Genomic DNA, 25,368 nt, shown 5'->3' on the forward strand with positions numbered 1-25,368 from the left:
CCTTGCCGGAGTGCCAGTTGCTGTCCCTTAATTTGGTCGATTTGCTTGGGTAGGCCTTGCTGATGATGCTGCAGAAATTGCTGAAGCGACAGCCCTTTTGAAGCATGGCGTTGATTTTCGTGGCAACTTGATGTAGTGTCCACTAGGTAGCTGGTGCTATGCTTTTCGGGCAGTGAAGTTGGTGCGAGCTCTTCAGAGGCTGCTGCAACGCCGTTAATTACAGACGCCTGTGGCAGCCGGCAACGTTCGACGTTTGATGCCTCTGAGCTTTCTGTGTTGTTTCGACTCTCGGGTGGGTGTGGACTTGACGGTGATGCCGTAACAGGCGTAGCTTGGTCAGACTCCGATTGCGAAAGGTTGTCTCTATGCGCACCTACCGAGCGACGCTGTTCTGACGCATGAATCTGTACGGAAGGGACGTGGCTTGGTCGAGTATCTTCACAGTTCCTCAGCTCTAACCCGACCGTAGCGAGCTTGTGAGGTGTGAGGTGAACGTTGGGAGCAACTGGAGATCCACATGATGCAAAACCAGGTGGTGGGTGAAGTGTGCGATACGGGGAGCAGAGTGCATAAGGTGGTTCAGTTGCATGAGTCCTATGGTTCAATGACGACGTAGAAAAGGCTGATTTTCGTTCAGTATCAAAGCCCGGTGGAAGATTGAGTCTCCGTGGAAGACCTCCATGCCTTTCAGTGAGCGGATGCTTTAATCTGTCTGTGGGGAATCGAGAATTCATGCTTGGTGTTCGGATGCGTGAAGACTGCTTTTGACTGTGACGACTGAGTGCGATTGTCTCCACATGGTTGTTTATAAGCAAGTATTTGTCGTAGTCATTAAAACGGGTAATCATCTCTTCTTTGATCTTTTTCCATGACTCGTTGTTTTGAAATATGTGTGTGAGGTAAAATCGGAATGCCTCACCGGTGACGTAGTCATTGAAGTTGGTGACCATCTCCCTTTCCGACCATGATGCAGCGGTAGCGTGGAGCTCGAATAGGTCGAACCACTCCTGCACGGGTCCATCGTCCGCTGATCCGGTGTACTTGGGGATGTCAAGGTCAGCCGATGGTTCGGTCATGATGCTGGTCGCTGTGTGCAGCAGGATCTGCTTCGGTGGTCTGCATGCGGTCAACGTGTCTTGCTGATGGCTTTGCTGGTGATGTGCGGCTGTTGAGTCGGCTGCCAGGTCTCCATCCTGTCGACTTGTGTGACGCTATGAATGGGAGACGTCCAGCGGCACAGACGCCATACTTTTATTCCATTCACGCGCACTTCTTCATCCTCGGCTTCTCCTACCATGGCTTCATACGTCACATATATATATATATATATATATATATATATATATATATATATATATATATATATATATATATATATATATATATATATATATATATATGTGGGAAAAGAATCACGCGGACCCCGATAGAATAAGGAATGAAGAAAGAAACAACGACTTTCGTTGGTTGGGCACTGTATATTTTCACTAACGTTTCGTCTGGTGGACCAGACTTTGTCAAAGTAACAAGTACATCGCGGTGGGTTTCCTTATAAACACGCTTAAAGTAGATAGATAGTTTCAAAGAACTTATCGATAGCAAGAATGACAACATAAGATAGCGGTCACGCGCAGTCGACATGGATTCATGCGCGCACATTTGGGACTCGTGGCAGCGAAGTCAGGTTACACAGGGTAGCATAGATTGCACACGCAGTTGATATGGCATTACACACTAGTGATATGACAGAATTGTTGGATTGCACGTCACATGGAGGAAAAGGCGGGGGGGGGAAATGACATCAGATCTGCGCTTTACCTATTTTTTTCGCAGGAACGTAATCACATGCTAGCATTAAACTGCGAACAGTCTGAAATCGCAAACAGAAAATCTACTCAGCACTAAGGTCAATTTTTACTTTTAACTTCTCCTGAAGTACGCTTCAAACACATCAAGGTTAATACGAGAAGAAACTAAAAAACTAAAAAACAGCACAGACACCGTACATGATGCACACAACTCAGTACGTATGCACATAGTCTGGTACGAAAGCCGAAAAATAGTGGGTGATTACCAACGTAACCGTAGAAGAAACACGAGCGATATTAGAAACAAGAGCTGCCTATCCCGTTGAAGACCAGGTTATGATTAACAGTGCTTAGTGGGAACGCTTGTAAGTGTGCCTATGCTTTCGTTGATACCGGATGAGACGGTGTTAAACTTATAGATTAGGTAAGACTCGCGGGCTTCGCGATCATGATGAGAACGAAAGCCTGACTCAAGTATAGTGGCCCGAATATTTTCAAAAGAATGCCCAGGTAAACGAATGTGTTTTGATAATGGTAGGCTAGGAAGCTTATTGGAATGCGATCTATGGTTGTTAAAGCGTATTCTAAATGAAGTTTCCGTTTGGCCAATGTACTGTTCTTTGCAGACGGTACACTCAAGCATGTATATAACGTTAGAACTATCGCAATTAAATGAACCTCGAATGTTAAGGGAGAAGTCTGAAAACGTGCTATTGGCTTTCTGTGTCGTTTGCATATGTACGCACACCTTGCAACGTGCTTTGTTGCAGGGTGCACAGCCAGTTATTTCGGGCTTATTTACTTTCGATGACGTTAATAAATCCCGGAGATTTTTAGACCGTCGGTACACAACGCGAGGTGGTTCAGGAAAAATACTCTTGAGATGTTCGCTTCGGGCAAGGATATTGTAGTGGATATGGGCAAGGATATTTTTCCTGAACCACCTCGCGTTGTGTACCGACGGTCTAAAAATCTCCGGGATTTATTAACGTCATCGAAAGTAAATAAGCCCGAAATAACTGGCTGTGCACCCTGCAACAAAGCACGTTGCAAGGTGTGCGTACATATGCAAACGACACAGAAAGCCAATAGCACGTTTTCAGACTTCTCCCTTAACATTCGAGGTTCATTTAATTGATAGTTCTAACGTTATATACATGCTTGAGTGTACCGTCTGCAAAGAACAGTACATTGGCCAAACGGAAACTTCATTTAGAATACGCTTTAACAACCATAGATCGCATTCCAATAAGCTTCCTAGCCTACCATTATCAAAACACATTCGTTTACCTGGGCATTCTTTTGAAAATATTCGGGCCACTATACTTGAGTCAGGCTTTCGTTCTCATCATGATCGCGAAGCCCGCGAGTCTTACCTAATCTATAAGTTTAACACTGTCTCATCCGGTATCAACGAAAGCATAGGCACACTTACAAGCGTTCCCACTAAGCACTGTTAATCATAACCTGGTCTTCAACGGGATAGGCAGCTCTGTTTCTAATATCGCTCGTGTTTCTTCTACGGTTACGTTGGTAATCACCCACTATTTTTCAGCTTTCGCACCAGACTACGTGCATACGTACTGAGTTGTGTGCATCATGTACGGTGTCTGTGCTGTTTTTTAGTTTTTTTAGTTTCTTCTCGTATTAACCTTGATGTGTTTGAAGCGTACTTCAGGAGAAGTTAAAAGTAAAAATTGACCTTAGTGCTGAGTAGATTTTCTGTTTGCGATTTCAGACTGTTCGCAGTTTAATGCTAGCATGTGATTACGTTCCTGCGAAAAAAATAGGTAAACGCAGATCTGATGTCATTTCCCCCCCCCCCCCGCCTTTTCCTCCATGTGACGTGCAATCCAACAATTCTGTCATATCACTAGTGTGTAATGCCATATCAACTGCGTGTGCAATCTATGCTCCCTGTGTAACCTGACTTCGCTGCCACGCGTCCCAAATGTGCGCGCATGAATCGATGTCGACTGCGCGTGACCGCTATCTTATGTTGTCATTCTTGCTATCGATAAGTTCTTTGAAACTATCTATCTACTTTAAGCGTGTTTATAAGGAAACCCACCGCGATGTACTTGTTACTTTGACAAAGTCTGGTCCGCCAGACGAAACGTTAGTGAAAATATACAGTGCCAAACCAACGAAAGTCGTAGTTTCTTTCTTCATTCCTTATATATATGTATATATATACACTATAAAATTATGAGTCACATGTGGAGGGATATCTATGGGTGTTCAATGGACGGCAAGCGATCATGATATGAAAATACTCCTAAATAGCATGTATGCCTCCTCGAGGCCTTTGAGCCCCGAAAGCCGCGTAGCAGGTGCTTTCTAGTGCGACTACCGCGGCAGCAGCCTCTGTAATAAGGCAGTGCTATGGCTCGCCTGGAAATGTAACAAGAACACTGTGTACATCTCTTAAAGGGATCATGAACCGCTTTTGCAAGTAATAATCTAATGACCTCAGTATCGGAGTTTAGTGCCTCCCGAATCGATTGCCGCAAAAATTTCTCGAATCGGTCAAGAATGAGCGGAGTTACGGGGATTTGGCGCACGCTCTCAGCACTTTCTCTCTTTTCTCGTGCCGACGAGCGCACTGGAAGCTACACAGGAAGGGATGGCACGGGAGAAATAAGTTACGTGAGCGTGCGTCATGAAACGCGATCGCTCTCCCGCTGTGATTCGCATGCGGGAGTGCGGCTACGGTGAACTGAGGAGTGCGGCGCCGGCAAGTGGCGGCACCCCGTGGCAAGAAGCGCATCTCATCCGAACGCCGCTCTCGATTGATGTCGGCTATCGGCCAATGAGGACGCTATGTCTTTTGCGACGCGGAGAAGCAGGTACGTGACGTCAACCGGCAGACGCCCCGCCCACCGACGCGAGTGAGAACCGGCCTCTGTTTGAAAAGAGGGCGCCTGAGAAAATAGCAACTCGCACTCCGCTTGTAACCTTTGTGCGGCGCGCACGACTGCAATATTTGGCTGAGCAGTTCATAGCCGTGGTAGCTTTCCGCAGGATGTGTTTTTTCAACAAGCCCAAGTGGCGCTTCATGACCCCTTTAAAAATGCGAATAATGATTGATATTTAAGAAGAGGTTCCTTACCGATGAACATTTACAGGTGAAGCGGAATGCGCTTGTGGAATGCCGTGTCGATGGAGGGACGCATCCCAACATAAAACATAACGACCATTTATTAGCGTAGTAGCAGCAGCGGGGCGAACATACCGACGCTACGCTCGAACGGTTAGCGAAGGAATGATAACTTCCGAGCTTGGCAGCTGGGCTTTACTAGCCGCCGTCGGTGACATAAGCCACCGGTGACGCTGCGGTGGCGCTGTCCCTTATCGGAGGCGTGGTGCAGTATGAAGGTGTTCACGCCGAGCTAGCAGTGGCGAGGTGGAGGCTGCGCCGGTTTGTGCGTAGTGTGTCGCCGCATCACCCCCCCCCCCCCCCCCCCGCGGAGTGCAGAGCCCTTAGGGACTATAGAAATCTGGGAGGCGTACCAGACGTCCATAGCGTGTCGTGACCAGAGTGTCGGAACGAAATGTTTTTCGTTTCGGTTTTAGTTTCGTTTCACCGCAAAAAGTTCCGTTTCGTTTCTGTTCCGGAACGAAAAAAAAAACGTTCCGTAACGGTTCGTAACGGTTTTTTTTCTTTGTATCAAAAAAGAAAGTATGGAAAAGGTAAAGCAATCATAAAAAAAAACATTGGATTGGTGATGTAGTTACTTGCTCTCCTCCTAAAGGGACACTAAAGAGCAAAACGATTTTTCTCGCATTAATAAAGTAGTCTTCCACGATACCAAAAACACCACGCTTGCTGCGAGAAGACGCTTAATAAGCGAGAAAACTCGCAAAAAGAAAATACAGGTGGCGACGCTACTTTGGAATTCCCGCACCACTTGCCGTGACGTCACGCCTTTTTGACAGCGCCTGCTTGGGCCCACGTACTTCGGAACCGGTTAAAGCGAAGTACATTGTCCGCTGAGGGGGCAGAGACTTGACATAACGATGTTGTGGAAATTTCGTCGGGCCAGTGGCGCCAAAATACCTTAAATGCTCTTTGAAATGTTTTACGTCACGAATTACAAAGTTCGGCGCGAAATTTAAAAATGAAACATTTAACTTGGTTTTCTCCTCTAATAGTAAACCTATGGTGGTGAAATAAACAACACAAGAGTTCTCCGAGCACACTTTATCAATCTAAACCAATTCATTGTTTCTCTTTAGCGTCCCTTTAAGAAAGTGGGACAAAGGTAAAACACGTTCTTCAGAGGAGCGGAAGTAACTGTACCACGTACTCCTACCCACTAGCACAAACCAGTATTCATTTCAAAGTCATAGTACTTGTTTTCTCACAAGAAAAATACGAATTTTTTAGTTGGCTTAATTCTTTGTGTCAAGGGTGTGAGCACGATCTCAGAAGCAGCACGTCATTGAGTGTACTCTCTCATGTGCGAGACCGCTGTTCTGATAAAAAGATCGCCAGGCCTGCGTGAAACACGCAGCAAGTCACAGCAAAAGCTAGAAGAGCGGACTTTGTAGAGCCCGTTGTTATCTCTTAGGGCAACTAATACAAGTAAACATGCAACGTACCCACTACGTCATAATTCGTCGCAATTTTTCTGAAGTAGCGAAGTTCCCACTATGCCATTTTTCTTCATTCTTCGGAGAATCGCGGTACCCGCTACACATCTGTAAGGCATTATCTGCACTTTGTTCTGTGGCTGATAATGAAGAATTATGGCTGAGCACTTTGCAGTGGGTGGGAAGGAGTGTTGCGGAATGGGCGCCTCCATTCAATTCCAACTCCATTCCGGGGAATTAGAACTTGCCGCAATTCAATTCCTATCAATTCCTCGGAATTGAAAAAACTTAGCCCATTGGCACTCAGGGAATGGCCTGGCAGTCCGATTCCATTCCTCAACATAGGAAAGGCATCTTGATAGTTTTATCGAGTTAAGAATAAACGCCCCATAAAGCTGATGTCATCAATAGTACGCAAAACACGTTGCCAAGGTCGAGGAATAGTAGCTTGGTGACATATATCGTGCAGTACAACCACCCTACTAATTCCCATAGGGGCAGTTCTCCCGCTACCGGTAGTATTTGCGTGGTCAACATGTTTGAACGAATGGTGGTGTTTCAATATTGTTTAAGCTTAAATCTGTTAATGCTAAAATGACGACATAGCGTATTTTTATGCTGACAAAAGCGCATTTGCATCGAACACGGAACACTGGGCCGCACTGCCCGTCAGCACTCACGCTTGTCAAGCGCGCCTCGCAAGCATGGATGGGGTGAGGAGAACTTTCTGTGTTCGCCTGTGCGCAGGTATGCAATGTCTTCCTTGTCGCAAAGGTTATTTACGTGTGTCAGGTACTAAACTGCTCGTGAGATAAAGGTCAGGCTGTGCATAGAGTATTCGCCACTTTCGGGTCGGGGTATCAATGGGAACCAACGCGCAGGGGTAATTTGTTTCTCCCTTCGGTATCTGCTGGGATAATGCATTTGTTTGTGCACTAACTTATGCCTCCGTTATGCGCGTTGCTTATAAATGTACCGTGCCTGTAGTCAGCTAAGCCATTTTAGCTTTAGTGTTAACATGCGAGGCTCTGACTTACTAACGTTTGAAGCTTGAAAAACAGCACGTAGACGAAAACGTCCTCTATTTTCGGAAAAAGACGTAATTCCATTCCCATTTCATTCTTCCGAGCGTTGTCCCCATTCCATTGCGGGTTCGCGAAAATGTTGAAGATTCCGGAGTCATTCCAATTCCGGAGTGGTAACTCCGCAACACTGGTGGGAAGCATTAAACCACACACTCATTTCGCTATTAGCATTGTGTGATGACTGCTTGTAATTTTACTCTTCTGCCACCCCTATATTGCATATGTTAACGCGATTCCTTTCCCGACATGACGCCTGTGTAGAGTATTTTTGCGGTGGAGCTACAAGCACCAGCGTGACATTGTGGTGGAAGACCAGACTGCCACACAGAGGGCGCGGGTCCTAGAAATTTGTTTCTCATTTAATTTTTTCTTATATCACGCGATAGCGGTCACGTACACTGGCGGCTGCGGACGACTATGGAGCCAAAATCGGCGGTTGTGATCTCATAACAGCTTTCGCTGTAACAAACTTCAGTGCCGACAATCCCCTCTCCACTTTAGCCTGCTTGACAGGCGCGCAAAAGTCCACTTGCGTTAATATGAAGATCTCTGGTTGCCACTGTTCTCGTTTTTCGCACAATTTCAACGTATCTTTGCTTTGGATTTCCTGTCTGAGTTACGCGCTAATACTATACCCTGAGATATGCTCACATTGCATGAGCTCACTTGTTCCGGATTGCAAAATTTTCTTGTGAACCGGAAAACGATTGAAAAAATTTCGGTTTCACTCCGGAACGAAATAATAAATAACGTTTCGGTTATGTTTTCGTTCCGGTCAAAAATATCGTCTTTTTCGTTTTTCGTTTTCGGTTTTCGTTCCGTTCCTACACTCTGGTCGTGACAGCACCGGGCTGCGACGTCGGCAGCTGTGGAAGATGCGTTTGGCAGGAGTGGCGCTGTCCGGTTCGTTCGCAGCGGTGTATGCGGGCTTGGGCCGGTTAATCGAGACGCGGACGTCGTTCCCGTTCAGGCGCAGAGTGAAGTTTTTGTCGTCGCGATGGACGACCAGGTAGGGTCCGCTGTAGGGGGGCTGGAAAGGCCTGCGGACGGCGTCGTCGCGGAGGAAAGCGTGTGTGCACGATGCTAGCTCCTTGAACACGAAAGGTGTAGGATTGCGGTGGTGGGCTGCAGATGACGGGCGTAAGGCGGCGATGGTGGCTCGGAGCCGGGCGACGAAGTCGGTGGGATCTGACGTCGTAGTGCTGGATGGCAGTGCAGCGAGAAATTCACTTGGAAGACGGAGTGGCCCCCCGTACACGAGCTCTGCTGGCATAGCGGGGACGTCCGGCTTGAAGGTGGCGCGAAGACCGAGGATGACGGCTGGGATGGCCTCGAGCCAGGTTGAGTCCGGGTGGCACATAATGGCTGCTTTGAACTGTCGGTGGAAACGCTCGATCATTACGTTGGCACAGACTGGTGGTCCTCAAGCGTTCAAAACCGATGGTCAGCTCGAGGAAGCGGCGAGAGGGTTTCTGACAGGAGGTCCGCCTTCAGCCAAATGCTCTGGGACCTCCTTCTGTATACTTACGTAAACATGCATGTTTTTTATGAAAGTAAATAAACTGAAACTGAAAACTGAGAAGCCTGAAAAGGTGCGACTCGAACTGCCGTCCTTGGTCGGAGGTTACGCGGCGGGGGGGGGGGGGGGCGAAACTAGCAATCTGGACGGTGAAGAAGGCCGAGGCGAGGTCTTCCGCGTGATTCCCTCGAGGGGCCATGCCTCGGGCCATCGAGTGTACCGGTCGATGGCGGTGAGGCAGTAGCGATAGGGTCCAGCCAGGGGAAAGGGTCCTATGATGTCGAGGTGGACGTGCTCAAACCGACCAGAGGGCCGAGGGAATGTTCCGAGTGGGGACGTGACGTGCCTCGTGACTAGCGCGTTGGCATTGAATGCAGGAGCGCGCCCAGGTGCGACAATCCCGCTGCATGGAGGGCCAGACGTAGCGGTCAGCCACGATGCGTGTCGAGGCGCGTATGCCGGGATGGCTGAGGTTGTGGAGCCGGTTGAAAAGACCACGGCGATGGGACAGGGGCACGTAGGGCCTGCTTCGTCCTGTGGAAATGTCGCAACCAGTGTGGCAGAACGGAACGAAAACCAAAAAGAAAAACGAAAAAACGCCAGGCCTGCGCTGAAACCGCAGCACAGTCACGGCGAAAGCTCGAAGAGCGGCGTTTCTAGAGCCCGTTGTAAGCTCTCTTGGGGCTACTAGTACAAGAACACTAGCAACGTACCCACTACGCCGTAAATAACAATTTTTGTGAAGTTGGGAAGCACCTTCTAAGGCATTATTCGTCATTCTGCGGAGAAGCGAGGCACCAGCTGTAAGCATTATGTGCACTTTGTTGACACGACGACTGATGACGATGAAGAATTATGGCTCAGCCCTTTGTAATGGGTTGGAAGCTTTAAACGGGCCATCATTTATGTAATTTGCATTGGGTGACGCCCGGTCGCTATTTCCCTCTCCCGTCATGCTGTATAACATACGTTGACGTGGGAGAGAGACGGGGTGGGGGGGGGGGCGGAGAACTTTACTCAGACCCTGAGGAAATGGATCATGCACTTATGCGCTTCCTTGGCAACCAATACAAGTGCACTTGCGAGGCACCTACTACGCTATAAATCACTGTAATTTTTGAGAAGTAGGGAAGCAGGCACTATGCCATTTTTCGTCATTCTACGGAGAGCCCTGGGTACCTGCTAAACGCATGTAAGGCATTATGCGCACTTTCTTGATGCTGTGCCTGATGACGATGAAGAATTATGGCGGATCCCTTTGTAATGGGTTGGAAGCATTCAACAACCTACTCGTTGCGCAATTCGCATTTTGTGATGCCTGGTTACAGAATTCGCGTTCAGCGACGCTTGGTGATTATTTTCCTCTTCTACCACGCTATATTGCATATGTTAATGTGGTTCCTTCCCGACATGAAGCCTGTATAGGACCTTTTTGAAAAGAAGCTTCAAGCACCGGCATGGCTCAGAGGTTGAATACTGGGCTCCCACGCAGAGAGCCCAGGTTGGAGCCTCGTTGCATTCTGGAATTTTTTTGTTATTTCGTTCTTTTTTTCTTATGTCGAGCGATAGTGGTTACGGACACCGGCGGCGGCGGACAACTACGGCGCCAAAAACGGCCGGTGAAATGATGTCATAACATGTTTCGCTGTAAAATTTCGGGGGGGGGGGGGCGTTGAACCCCCCCCCCCCCCCCGCTGGCTTCGCCGCTGGTCTAATGCTTCCAACCCATTACAAAGGGCGAAGCCATAATTCTTCATCGGCATCATAGCTGCGCGAGGACTAGTAAGCCGCGGCGCAGAGGTTCTAGAGAATCGGGACCCTCCCACCTCGTATAACGAACTCACCAAACATTTTTATAGGGCGGAGACAGTACCCTCTACCACATAGAAAAATAAGCAGACCAGACGCTCTGACACTCAGGCTACTTCAGATCGGGGCGTACATTAACCCAGCGCTATTGACCAAGATTTGTCCAGAAATACAGCCAACTAATGCGTGTTCATTATGTGCGGATATAGCGAACCTATCACATATGCTCTGGCGGTTCCCCGCGTTACGCGGCAGCCAAGCCATCGCGCCGTCAAAATGGGAGGTTGCTATTACCAGCCCCGTCCTCGAAGAACAACTATGGGCAGTCCAACGGGTCCACGATGCAACAGAGAGACTTGGTCTTTCTGTTCCGAAGTGGCAGCGGCCCGCAACGTGATAGGGCGTGTTCCGAGGGACCAAAATAAAGTTTATACATCCATCAGCCACAGCACAAAGTGCACATCATGCCTTACAGGTGTGCAGCGGGTACCACGATTCTCCGAAGAATGAAGAAAACTGGCATATTTGGTGCTTCCCTACTTTAGAAACATTACAATGATTTAAGGTGTAGTGGATACCTTGTATGTGTACTTGTATTAGTTGTACCAAGATCGTTGAGAACGGGCTCTAGAAAGGCCGCTCTTTCAGCTTTAGCTGTGACTGTGCTGCGTGTCCTGCGCAGGCCTGGTGATTTTTTTATCAGAACAGTGGTCACGCACATCAATGAGATGCTGCTTCTGTGATCGTGCTCACTCTCTTGACACAAATCTTTGAGCAGGCTACAAAAAATCGTTACTTGCTTTTGAGAAAAAAATTCGACAGATCCCACGCGTTGTGCGAATCGGTTTTATGCGAAGCAGTCAGCGAGTACTTCTATGCTGTATTTTATGGCTTTGAGCCAAGCGTTGCGAGGTGGATCGACGTGTTTTTCTAAGTGTAGTAGGTGTGTGCACATAATAGGCTTAATGGGCACGTCGACAACACTGGCGTTTGAAGGGTAACTTATGGTGCGACGTAACGTCAGCCCTCAAGCTAGTGTATGTACATACGTCAGTGTTATCGAAACTAAGTGCACGTTATGGTGCAATCATGCGAATATCCTAAGTAATTTTCGTTAATGTATTCCTCCGGGGTCGAACAATGGTTCAATATAGCTTGCTGAATCATAGGAATGCAAATATACCGTTTAATAGATTGCTATAAAAGCGGCGCAAACACTGGAACCACAGACGTTAATATCATATGACGCCTGTATCGTAGGAGTAGATAGCTAGTGGTTGTTGCTTTCTTGTAACATTAGATAGCCAGCACCACAAGCACAATTGATGTTGCACCGACATTACGCCTGCAGAGGCTGTTTTTACAAACCAGTTGATAAACCTGGCGTGGCCCTGTGGTAGAATACCTGATTGCCACGCAGAATGCTTGAATTCGATTCCTGGTGAGATCCTAATTTTCAATCTTTGCATTCGTCGGGTCAACGCTGCCGATATCGGTTTTTCTTAACGCTCTCGCACTTAAATTACCGATATCTGTTCTCGCCATTCCTGGGTAGATATAAACAATCAATCACCTGTGGCGCATACCCGTGCAGCGCAGCCCGTGGTAAACGGGTATGTGCCACACGTGTCTGGAGGAAAGGGTTTGACGACGTACGCGACAGGATTTTCGCGTTATTCATGTCATGACCCGACAATCATAATCGTCAAATCTTCTTACTCTCCTATGCCAATTTTGGTCTACACCAAGTTAAGGAGGCGATCATGAGAACACCCAGACGTAGGCGGCTCGATAGATAGATAGATAGATAGATAGATAGATAGATAGATAGATAGATAGATAGATAGATAGATAGATAGATAGATAGATAGATAGATAGATAGATAGATAGATAGATAGATAGATAGAAACGCTCAAAGTGCGAAAGGTTCGCTAAGAAATGCTTCGCATTTAATAAATACGATGACTTTTAAGAGTTCGTTTGTGCTGGTTGTTAGGAATTGCGGTGCAATTACTTCCGATCCTCTGAAGAACGTGTTTTACCCCTGTCCCACATCAAGCTTGTTCTGGGTTTCCTCTCTATGCAAGGACACTGCACACGAAGGGTCGGACACGGCAAGCGTTTAGAATATAATTTATTCACTTTCAAAGTGTACCTAAATGCCCATTCTCCCGATCGAGACCCATCGCTAGCGTGCCAACACTGACGTAGCTCTATGGGAGGGGAAACGAATCTGAAATCACACCAGATCTGCTGTAGTATAGTGCCTAGTTTAGTGCCTATAGCTGTAGTGATGTGTGTGACCTCCGGACCTCTGCCACCTCCGTTACGTCATCATCGTCATCATCAGCCTGTCTACGCCCACTGCAGGGCAAAGGCCTCTCCCATGTTCCGCCAATCAACCCGGTCCTGTGCTTTCTGCTGCCACGTTATACCTACAAACTTCTTAATCTCATCTACCCACCTAATTTTCTGTCTCCCCCTCACGCGTTTGCCATCTCTTGGAATACAGTCAGTTACCCTTAATGACCACCAGTTAACCTGCCGACGTGCTACGTTCCCGGCCCATATCCACTTCTTCTTCTTTATTTCAACTACGATATCCTTAACACCCGTTTGATCCCTGACCCACTCTGCTCTCTTCCTGTCTCTTAAGGTTACACCTATCATTTTCCTTTCCATCGCTCGCTGCGTCGTCCTCAATTTAAGTTGAACCCTCTTTGTAAGTCTCCAGGTTTCTGCTCCGTAGGTAAGTACCGGTAAGATGCAGCTGTTATATACCTTCCTCTTGAGGGATAGTGGTAGACTACCATTCATTATTGGAAAAAAGAGCACAAAAAACCACAGGACACACAGGAAGGGAACGCACACTGCGTTAAATGGCACACAAGGCAGAGTACAGTGTAACAAGCACAGGGTTTTTATGAATTCTGGGGGTTTTTAAGCCCTCACAACGCTTAAAGGATCTTTGCATATAACTGACACTTGAATTATTGATTCTTTAATGTGCTTAGGGGCTGACAATATCGCATGACGCTCTGACGTAAATATGCTTGTTTGAGGATGCAGCAAGCTGGCATCCGAAAAGGATAGGGCAACCGCTGCGTACGTGACGCCAGAATAAGACTTCGATGCACCAGTATAGCATTCGAAGCAAGAATACTTGTGCTGCAGCTCTAAAATGTGTATACGGATATGTGGAACAGAGGCGTGCTTTGAAGGAAAGCAGATGATTTTTAAGGGCTTGTTTATCTTTGTTAGACACAATATTAATGATAACTAACAGACAATAACGCCAAGGAAAGTATAGGGGATGTTATCTGTAGTATTTTAGAATATAAATGTGAAGAAAGTAAAGTGGACGAAAAGATGACTTGCCGCCGGCAGGGACCGAGCGGGCGACCTGCGAATAACGCGTCCGATGCTCTACCACTGAGCTACGGTGGCGGTCATCCTCCCGTCCACTTTCTGGGGTATATATTTTCAATTAAACCAAGGAGTGTTAGTCAGCGCCAATCGCAGCCATGGCGGCGAGTGTGGAACACTTTTTTTTTGGCTGTTGGCGTCACGTAGCACGTGATCTTTTTACGAGCTGGCGGCTGACCAATAATCCCTCGCATGCTACCTGAAGGCATTAAGTCTGCCAGGACGAGAACGGCAGACTTAATGCCTTCAGGTAGTATGCGAGGGATTATTGGTCAGCCGCCAGCTCGTAAAAAGATCACGTGCTACGTGACGCCAACAGCCAAAAAAAAAAAAGTGTTCCACACTCGCCGCCATGGCTGCGATTGGCGCTGACTATCACTCCTTGGTTTAAATGAACATATATACCCCAGAAAGTGGGCGGGAGGATGACCGCCGCCGTAGCTCAGTGGTAGAGCATCGGACGCGTTATTCGAAGGTCGCCCGTTCGGTCCCTGCCGGCGGCAAGTCATCTTTTCGTCCACTTTACTTTCTTCACATTTATATTCTAAAATACTACAGATAACACCCCCTATACTTTCCTTGGCGTTATTGTCTGTTAGTTCTCATTAATAAAGAGGCGTGCTTTGTAACTTCTACGAAGGATACGTCACAGTCTTCAAGCTGCCACTGCCATGGTGGGAGCTGTATAGCGGAAGCCATAAACACGTTTTCGAGAAGGGAAACATCAATTTCTTTTGTCAAGCCTCTCACACGCAGCGATTAGGGCTCTGGCAGTGTAGGGCGGTTTTCGAAGAGGTAGCAGCTCGACAAGTTATTTATGAAACGGTATGTGGGGTGTTCCTCGTTTGCATACGCTTTGGGAAATACACGAAAGATGAGTATGATCTCTGTAACTGAAGCGACCACTCGTCTGATTCCACGTAAAGGCTTTCCACAGGGCTTGTTCTGAAGGCACCTGTAGAAAGGCGTATTGCTCGACGGTGGACGGCGTCCAGCATCTTCAAGGGACTTGGTGTGGCAGACTGATAAACTATGGCCTAGTAGTCTAGTCATGTGCGTAAAAGGCTGTTGTATAAATTAGTAAAACACTTTTCGTCGCTACCCCATTTGTGTGTTACAGTACTGTCATGTGGTCACGACGTCGACGAAGACAGCAGTTGGCGTGTTCAAAATGCAACTCTTTATTTAGCCGAACTTGTGGCCGTGAATTGAAAACTCAAACTACAGCAATACACACTGCACACTGATAGCCGTGAACAGGGCGTCGGCCGTCCATAAACTGATCTGCGGTAAGGAGCGTCGGTCAGGCCCGTAGACAGGGGGGGGAGGGGGGCCCGGGGGGCTCGCACCCCCCCCCCGCAATTTTTATGATACATGGTATTTTATGGAAAATAAATAATCAAAATAGGCGTTTTTCTCAAATAGTCAAGGCTTTCAGCAAGTGCCCCCCCCCCCCCCCCGGAAAAAAATTCCTGGATACGGGCCTGGCGTCGGTATTTATACATGCAGCATCGAACATCCGAGCCTTATCGCTAGTGGCCGCGTTAGTTCGAGAATAATCCCAACTGTTCGCGTTTGCGCGCTCAAGCCATTAGACCATTTTAAGATAATCTGAAAGGTTCCCAGGCATAAGGGCGCGCCTTGCGCAAGGCGGTGGCTACGCGTGCCATGGAATAGTTACATAAAAATGACAAAAATAAGCGCGCGTGGCAGTACCTTTAGAATGTTCATTGTTTTCATGCACTTCTTTTTAAGATAATTGATGTGTGGCACAAAGGTTAGCTTCGAGTAAAAGATTAAACCTAGGAATTTGTGTTCCACTTTTATGGGTAGCCGCTTGCCAAGCAGGTCAATGCCGGGATCGGGGCGCAGGCGTCTGTTTCTACAATATAAAACGCAAGTGCTTTTCTGTGGGTTGAGACTGAAACCATTCTGATCTGCTCATTTGGCCACCTTCTTTAAACCAAGCTGTACCTGCTGCTCACACATTGTAAGGTTGCACAATTTAAAACCTATTTGTATATCATCGACATATGTGCAATATTATAAGCTTACGAGAACGGAAATATGGTCGAGTTTGTAAGAATTCATCATAGAGCAGGTAGCGCAAAAATTACGGGGACGCAAGAAAGCAACATAAACACGAGACGAGCGCTAATGAGATGGGCAGGTGAGCAAGCTTCGAAAAGCTGGGTACCCAGAAGCTGTCATTACTGCTGCCAGCTTCAAATGTTTAAAGGCCTAAAGGCAGGAGCAGTGTGTGCACCAAAGGTACGTACGTTAGGCAAAACACATTTCACGGTCATACCGTACATCCATGGGCTATCTCATCGCGTGAAAAAGGTGGTGTCGCGTCATGATGTTGACATTGTTTTCACCGCTAAAAACAAGGTTGGCGCCATTTGTCCAAGATTGCAGAGGCGCATGTGCAATAAGGAGGACCCCAAAAAGGCTACTTGTACCATTAGGCACGGTATGCGTTTTGTTTCTTGCACCTGCAATGTTGTTTATTGCATCCCTTTTTCATGCGGACGTAAATACATTGGCCAGACGGGCAGGTGTTTCAAAATTAGGCTCAGAGACCATTTGAGCTCTCTCAAAGGTTCACCATACTCGCATCTCGCGATGCATTGTCGGCAGTGCGGCTGTCAGCCGCTTTTACCTGACACAACAGTGCTGTACCGCCACCGTAATAAGGGTCCAGAGAGATCGTGGAAGCGTTTTTGATTCAAAAGAAAGATCTCGAGTGTGTCAGCCAGCCTTTCTTGAGCCTGCACCCCTGTGAGATAGCGTTTCTTACAGCTAACCTGGCACCTACGCTTTCCGCGCGGTAAAAGTCTCTTGTTTGAGCACGCGCCCTCGTATCGCTCCCGTTCAATTTTTATCTTATCGTGGCTGCGTTACATTTTGTTTGTATTATTTTTGTTGTAAGAGCCGATCAAGATGTTGTCATACTATTCATTGTGGATTACGATGTACGTTCTTGGGTGAAGATGTGCTGTTTTGATCTCTGCTGGTTTATAAATGGGCGTGGATTCTGAGAATAAATTTCAGTTTGAAGTTAGCGCTCGTCTCGTGTTTATGTTGCTTTCTTGTGTCCCCGTAATTTTTGCGCTACTTGCTCTATGATCAATAATATAAGCTGCGTAGGATGCACAGACGCCAGGATTTCATTTTTATAATAAAATATTTACAGCTGAGGACAGCACTCTGTGGCACTCCAGTTCCCAGAACAAATGGGCTTGATAAGACGTTTCCCAGTCGGACACGGAATGTGCGATTGGACAGATAACTTTCGAATATAGCCAGCATCCTGCCTCCTACACACAAGTGAAACGTCTCTCAGTTCTTCGGGGGAGGTGCTCTCAGCTAATAAAGCACAGTTGCTAGTGCAGTCGTTGTGTGTGTCACTTCTTTCCCTTGTCCGTCGTCTTCGTGACTGGTTTTTGCCTCAGCGTCATGTACCAACTGACCTATAGACTTCGGCCTTATTGCATTTTGCGTCGTATGCCTTTTCTACGTCAAACAACACGGAGAAAGAACTGCTTATGGACGAATGGTTCGCGAATCTGTGATTCAATGCGTACTAAATGGTCTGTTGTGGATCGACCCTCTCGATAAACCCGCACTGGTATGGGTCAAGCAGTTTATTGATTCCAGGAAGTATATTAAGCAGCAGTTAATAATTTTTTTCCAAATACACAGGCAACTTGTTTCCAAATACACAGAGAACACAGGCAATACACAGGCAGCTTGTTAATCTATGGGCCTGTAACTTGAGACAGAGGATGGATCCTTTCCCTGTTTCAGAAATGGAATTACAGTAGCTTCCTTCCAAGCAGAGGGGATCTCGGCAGAGGACTATATAAAGTTGTAAAGCGAAAGGAGGCTCTTTTGTGTATCATGTGGTAGGTGTTTCAAAATCTGGTATATTACGCGATCAGAACCTGGGGCAGATTTGTTGCAACAGTTTAGTACCGCCTGAAGTTCGGCTAAGCATAAAGGTCGATTGTATGCCTCGTTTATTGGACATTTGCGTTCTAACTCCTGTTTTTCTATTCGTGATTTCTATCATTGGAAGCGCGGGTTCGATCCCGGCCGCGGCGGTCGCATTTCGATGGAGGCGAAATGGTAGAGGCCCGTGTACTTAGATTTAGGTGCACGTTAAAGAACACCAGATGGTCGAAATTTTCGGAGCCCTCCACTACGGCGTCTCTCATAATCATATAGTGGTTTTGGGACGTAAAACCCCAGATATTAGATTAGATCTATCATTGGAAGTTTTCGGAGTAGTGTGAGGAGCTCGATATGTATTCAAAATGTGCGCCCAGGAAGAAAACTTGATCTTACAAGCTTTTATACCCTGGGTACTTACTAATGGCAGTGAATGCATTTGTTGACCGTTCATATTTCTTACCCTATTCCATACTTCTGCCTCATCTGTGTACGAGTTCATACATGATATGAACATTGTCCAACTCCCTCGTCTAGCTTGTCGGCACGTTCTCCTTGCCTGGGATTTAGTGGGCTTGAAGGTTTCCAAGTTTTTGCCTGTCGGTGACTCGCGAAGCAAAGCTCCATGCTTTGTTCTGTGTGGTGAAATAGTGAAGAAGACGAGGACAGCAGCGAGGAATGCGCCACGTTGCGGACAAAAATGGGGCGCGTGGTGGTGGCGGCGAAGAAAAAAAAAGGAAGAAGAAGCAGAGAGCTGGCGGGAGTGGCCACGGAGGCACAGCGTTCGAGAGGCCACGTTCGCGAGGGCTACCCGGGACAACCGCTGGGCAGCCTCCTGACGGGTCGCGCTCCTGCGGGCGCTGGTGACCAAGGTGTCCGTGTCCTGCCCGGTACCTGGCCGGTTCCTGCCTGCTTCTTTCCTGCGCTTGCTGGTTCCGGTCTGCCTGCCTGACCGCGTGGTCCACCACCACTCACCCTGCTGCTCACCTAGCCACGCCGCTACGTCCCGTCTATCTGCTGAGACGGTCGACCGTCGGCCTGCTGTGCTGCAGTCGTTTACCCGGGACGTGAGCAGGACGTCAACGAATGTGAGCGCATCACTCTAGGACACTCCACGCGTATTGACATTTTCGTTTGAAGTGTATATGGGGGATATCTGTTATGCGTGTATTGTCTTCGAAGGTTGTTGCTGCTTGGTAATATATGTTGCTTACCAGCCTTATCGTGCACGGCTCCTTCCTTCACCGCACCGTACATGAATCAAAGTGACGGTCCGCACCTTACTCTTTACATTTCTGGCGTCCGCGAGACAGGACTAAGCTCTCTTAACATCTTTTGAGAGCCTCACTTTGTTCACGTGCGGTGGTTGAAAGATGGATGCCGAAAGACTGATAGGTGTAGGTAAAGAGTTGGGACTTACAGGCAAGGCACTCCAGCAGTGGATAGAGAAGGAACGCGATAGAGAAAGCGAGGAGTACGCGCTAAAGCGTGAGGCAGCTAAAGAAGATCATGAACGAGAGTTACAGCGGCAAGCTGGAGAACGCCAGTTGCTTGAGCTTCAGCTGCGCGTGCATGAATTACAGCAAGCTGGTCAAGCAGTCCTCGCCGAACCAACTGATCGTGACGCAAGCACTCAAGGGTTTCGAAGCCCGCACAAGCTCATTCCGGCGTTCAATGAAGCCCGTGACGAGCTCGATGCGTACATTCAAAGGTTCGAGCGAGTGGCCACTAACCAGGGATGGCCTAGTGACAAGTGGGGCCTCTCCTTGAGCTTGTGCTTAACGGGGGAAGCTCTGTCGGTAGTCGGACGCATGGCCGCTGAAGATGCGACTGACTTTGTGAAGCTTAAGTCGACATTGCTTCAGAGGTTCCGGTATACACAGGAGGGCTACCGAATCAAGTTCCGAGAGGCCAAACCGGAAAATGGCGAAACAGGACGTCAATTTGCCGGCAGATTACTGGGGTATTTCGACCACTGGCAAGAGATGGCGAAAACCGAAAAAACATATGACGCCTTGCGAAACCGGGTTGTCTCGGAGCAATTCTTGCTTCAATGTGACCAGAAGCTCGCTATATTTCTGAAAGAGCGAGGTTGTAAAGACTTGGACAGTTTGGCCGAAACAGCCGATCAGTACCTCGAAGCTCAAGGCCTGACCCACCTGGCGAGAGGTAAAGATGGAACTGCGTATACGAAGAGTGGGACACCAGCCAAAGAGCCCTCAGGCTATCAGGGAAAGCCCCACTGCTTCATATGCAACAAGCGAGGACACAAGCCATCAGACTGCTGGTCTCGGTCTACGGGAAGCAAGACAGCGAGCGGCTGGAACGGGAAGAATCCGAAAAGCTTTCCCAAAGATACGAAGGACCGCAACGAGGCTTCGTGTTCTCTTTCACGGCCTGACCAAGCACCGAAAGAAAACAACCACTGCGAACAACACAGCGGTGTTACAAACACGGAAGGTACGAGTCGTGAAAAGATTGGTTCGGGTGCGCATAGCGTCGTTGGACCGAAACGTCGACCAGAAGGAATGCCTACAGCGCAAGGGTGTCTAGAAGGGCAAACCGTAACCGTACTGAGAGATACCGGTTGTGACACTGTCGTGGTAAAGCGCGCACTCGTTCCAACCATAAGTTCACTGGAGAAACGCGAACTGTCTATTTATTAGACAGTTCCGCCCATTATCTTCCAGAAGCAAGAGTGGAGATTGACTGCCCCTTTTTCAAGGGCACTGTACTTGCCATATGCATGGAGCAACCACTCTATGATGTGGTACTGGGCAATATTCACGGTGTTTACCCCTCTCTTGTGCTACCTGAAAACAAAGATGACACCAAGAAGTCGGCCCCGCCGGATGCAAAAGAAGGAATAAATTACGACTCGTATGAGAGGGAAAAGGATGACTACGTTCGTGACAGTGACGTGGCTGCTGTGTCGCGATCTACTTCACGAAAATCGCCAAAGTTGCCAGTAGCCGTCGCCAGCCCATTAGACATTGATCCCGAAGCATTGGCGATGCTGCAGAAGGACGATCAAAGTCTCAGCGGTTGCTTCGCGGACGTGGGCAAGACCAGAACGACGCGATCTACCACTGCCACCTTCGTCCTCATCAACGACCTTCTCTTCAGGCGGTATAAGTCCGCTACAAATAGAGAAGTGGAGCAACTGGTTGTGCCGAAGGACCTTCGAGCATCCGTTTTGAAGATCGCACACGAAGGCATCCTTTCCGGACACCAAGGGACCAAGCGGACTGCGGACAGGGTTTCGGAAGAGTTTTACTGGCCTGGCATGCAAGCTGATGTCACGCGGTACGTGAAGTCGTGCGACATTTGCCAGAGGACCATTCCAAAGCACCTGGTAGGACGCGTGCCTCTTGGGAACATGCCAATCATCAACACGCCATTCCAGCGCGTCGCAATCGATATCGTCGGTCCGCTATCGCCTAGATCGGCCAATGGCAATCGATATGTTTTAACAATGGTTGACTTTGCAACGCGTTACCCAGACGCGGTTGCTCTGCCAAGTATTGATACTGAGAGGATCGCCGAGGCGTTGCTTGAGATGTTTTCCCGCGTTGGAATCCCACGGGAAATAGTTACTGACCGAGGTACCCAATTCACCTCGCAACTGATGAAGGAGTTAAGCCGCCTGCTTTCCTTTAAACAACTACCAACGACGCCTTACCACCCAATGGCAAATGGCCTAGTGGAACGCTTTAACGGAACGTTAAAACAAATGATCCGACGAATGTGCCAAGAAAGCCCCAAAAATTGGGATCGCTACTTGGCCCCACTTTTGTTCGCATACCGAGAAGTCCCACAGACGAGTTTGGGTTTCTCCCCTTTTGATCTCCTGTACGGTCGCTACGTCAGAGGACCAATGGCTATACTCAAGGAGCTTTGGTCAAGAAGACAATTGGATCAAGAGACAAAGACGACCTACGGCTACGTTGTCGAGCTGCAAGAACGGCTGCACGAGACGTGCCAACTCGCCCATGAGATGCTTCGAAGATCGAAGGCTACGCAGAAACAATACTATGATCGCAAGGCGAAGACACGGCACCTTTCCGTGGGAGACAAAGTGCTCCTTTTGCTGCCTTCAGAAAACAACAAGCTCATCTTGACGTGGAAAGGACCCTTCGCCATCACTGAGAAGAGAAGCGACAGTAACTTCGTCATTGACTTGGGCACGCGAAAAAGTACTTTCCATATCAACTTACTCAAAAAGTACGAGGAGAGAGACTCAGGCGACTCACCATCGCCGGCAGAACATCGAGCTGCTGCCGCTTTCAGCTCTCGCGAAAACATGGAGAAGAATGACCCTCCGTGTATTGTACTGAAGCGGAAAGAAACATACCAGGACGTGAAAATTGACACGGAGTTGCCGGTGGAACAAAGCGCTGAAGCTAAGGAAGCGTTGCGTACATTCCGAGACATATTCTCGGATATACCTGGAAAGATGCATCTCGTAGAGTGCCAGCTAAGACTTACCACTGACTCACCAGTGCATGTCCGTCAATATCCGGTACCTTTTGCAGTCGAAAAGGCTATAGAAGATGAAGTACAAGAAATGCTCACGCAAGGTATCATTGAACCTTCGCACTCACCATACCAGTCGCCGGTGGTAGTAGTGAAGAAAAAAGATGGCAGCATGCGGTTGTGCATTGATTTCAGGCAATTAAATCGAGTTGTCATCATGGACAACGAGCCAATACCAAGAGTAGACATGATGTTCGCCAAGTTGGGAAAGAGTCGTTACTTTTCAAAGTTCGACTTCACCAAAGGGTATTGGCAGGTACCAATGCAGCCGGAGAGCAAATATATGACCGCTTTTCAGTCATCATCGGGCTTATATCAGTTCTGCTTCATGCCGTTCGGCATAAAAACTGCGCCAGCTGTTTTTACACGGTTGATGAGGAAAGTAGTGCACGGTATTCCTCATATCTACCACTACTTTGATGACGTATTGATTGCCACAGAAACATGGGAGGAACACGTCCATACCCTCCGACGATTCTTCCAACAAGTCAAGAACGCTGGCCTAACCATCAAACCATCCAAAAGTGAAGTTGGCTTCACTTCTGTGAAATTCCTGGGACATATTGTTGGCCACGGCATCTTACGTCACAGATAGAGACGCTGGAGAAAATGGAAGCCGCTAAGAGGCCGACTACCAAGAAGGAAATCCGTTCATTCCTCGGCCTTACCGGATACTACCGAGACTTTGTGCCAAAACTATTCTGCAGTGTCGGCACCTCTCACAGAACTGACCCGCAAAGGAGCACCCAACAAGCTCCTCTGGGAGGCGCGTCATCAGGAAGCATTCGACAAACTACGACACTTGCTTCTGCTAAGCCGATTCTCCGCTCTCCAGATTTAGAGCAGCCGTTTGTACTACGTACAGACGCATCATCGACAAGCCTCGGAGCTGTCTTACTGCAACGTCACGATGGAGTTCTACACCCGGTCGCATATGCGAGTAGGAAGCTACTGCCAAGAGAAGCACGCTACTCTACTATTGAACGGGAAGGCCTTGCCCTTGTCTGGGCCATACAAAAGTTTCACGTCTTTCTCTATGGCAAGCGCTTCTTATTACAACAGATCACGAACCCTTTCCTACATCAATTCCGCTAAGCATGTGAACAGGGTGCTACGCTGGAGTTTGTTAATCATGGAGTACGACTTTACTACAGAGTACATCAAAGGCAGTGACAACATTGGAGCCGACTACTTAAGCCGAGTATCGTAGCTCCTTCTGATGGCCTGTATATATGTAAATATTTCTGTTACATCATTTGTGAACGCGTGTAGGGCCTCTTGTGATGCGTGAACGGTGTTAATAACTGTGAACTGTGCCCTGTGTGTGTTGTGCGACAGTGAAACACGTCCTCATCCTGCAAGCCGACTCTACAGCGCAAAGTTGTTTCAAGTGAAACAACTTTCTTGAGTGAGGGGTAGTGTGGTGAAATAGTGAAGAAGACGAGGACAGCAGCGAGGAATGCGCCACGTTGCGGACAAAAATGGGGCGCGTGGTGGTGGCGGCGAAGAAAAAAAAAGGAAGAAGAAGCAGAGAGCTGGCGGGAGTGGCCACGGAGGCACAGCGTTCGAGAGGCCACGTTCGCGAGGGCTACCCGGGACAACCGCTGGCAGCCTCCTGACGGGTCGCGCTCCTGCGGGCGCTGGTGACCAAGGTGTCCGTGTCCTGCCCGGTACCTGGCCGGTTCCTGCCTGCTTCTTTCCTGCGCTTGCTGGTTCCGGTCTGCCTGCCTGACCGCGTGGTCCACCACCACTCACCCTGCTGCTCACCTAGCCACGCCGCTACGTCCCGTCTATCTGCTGAGACGGTCGACCGTCGGCCTGCTGTGCTGCAGTCGTTTACCCGGGACGTGAGCAGGACGTCAACGAATGTGAGCGCATCACTCTAGGACACTCCACGCGTATTGACATTTTCGTTTGAAGTGTATATGGGGGATATCTGTTATGCGTGTATTGTCTTCGAAGGTTGTTGCTGCTTGGTAATATATGTTGCTTACCAGCCTTATCGTGCACGGCTCCTTCCTTCACCGCACCGTACATGAATCAAAGTGACGGTCCGCACCTTACTCTTTACATTCTGCTTCCTCCGCGCTTTCCCGCACGTATCGTTCCGCGCTTGGGGAATGAATTTACAAGCGGTAAAGTAGGAAAGCTCTAGAATACATCGCAGCACCATGATTGCTTAGAGTGGACATGTCAACCCAGGTCAAATGAGCAAGACTTCGGTACCGTTCCCAATCAGCTGAGTCAACCTTCCGCCGAGAGGCCTGCGTAGGAAGGTCACCTTGACATACTGTACTCAGAATGATCGGGAAATGGTCACTTCCATATGTGTTTTTAAAAACATCCCATTTAAAATACGTTAAAAGCGCCGGTCATGAAATGCTGAGATCTAAAGCGGAGTATTATGTGGGCTCCTTCGTATTCAAAAGACATAGTCTAGAAGAAAAAACAAGCTGTTCAATTACGCGTCCTCGACAGTCAGAGCGGGAATAGCCCCACATGACATTCCGTGCATTTAAATCACCAAGAATGAAAAAGGGCTCTGGAAGCTGATCTGCTAATGATTCTGAATCGCGTTTGTGGAGCTGATAATGTGGCGCTATGTACACAGGGGTCCACTGTTAAAGGGAACAT

At 48.2% G+C, this 25,368-nt stretch overlaps 1 protein-coding gene across 1 annotated transcript in view; it reads right to left on the reverse strand.

Moving 5' to 3' along the window:
• LOC119384162 (acid phosphatase type 7-like) overlaps window positions 1-25,368 on the reverse strand; it is a 515,431-nt gene that overhangs the window by 204,284 nt on the left and 285,779 nt on the right.

Source organism: Rhipicephalus sanguineus, chromosome 2 (genome assembly GCF_013339695.2).
Source record: "Rhipicephalus sanguineus isolate Rsan-2018 chromosome 2, BIME_Rsan_1.4, whole genome shotgun sequence".
Lineage (NCBI taxonomy): Eukaryota > Metazoa > Arthropoda > Arachnida > Ixodida > Ixodidae > Rhipicephalus > Rhipicephalus sanguineus.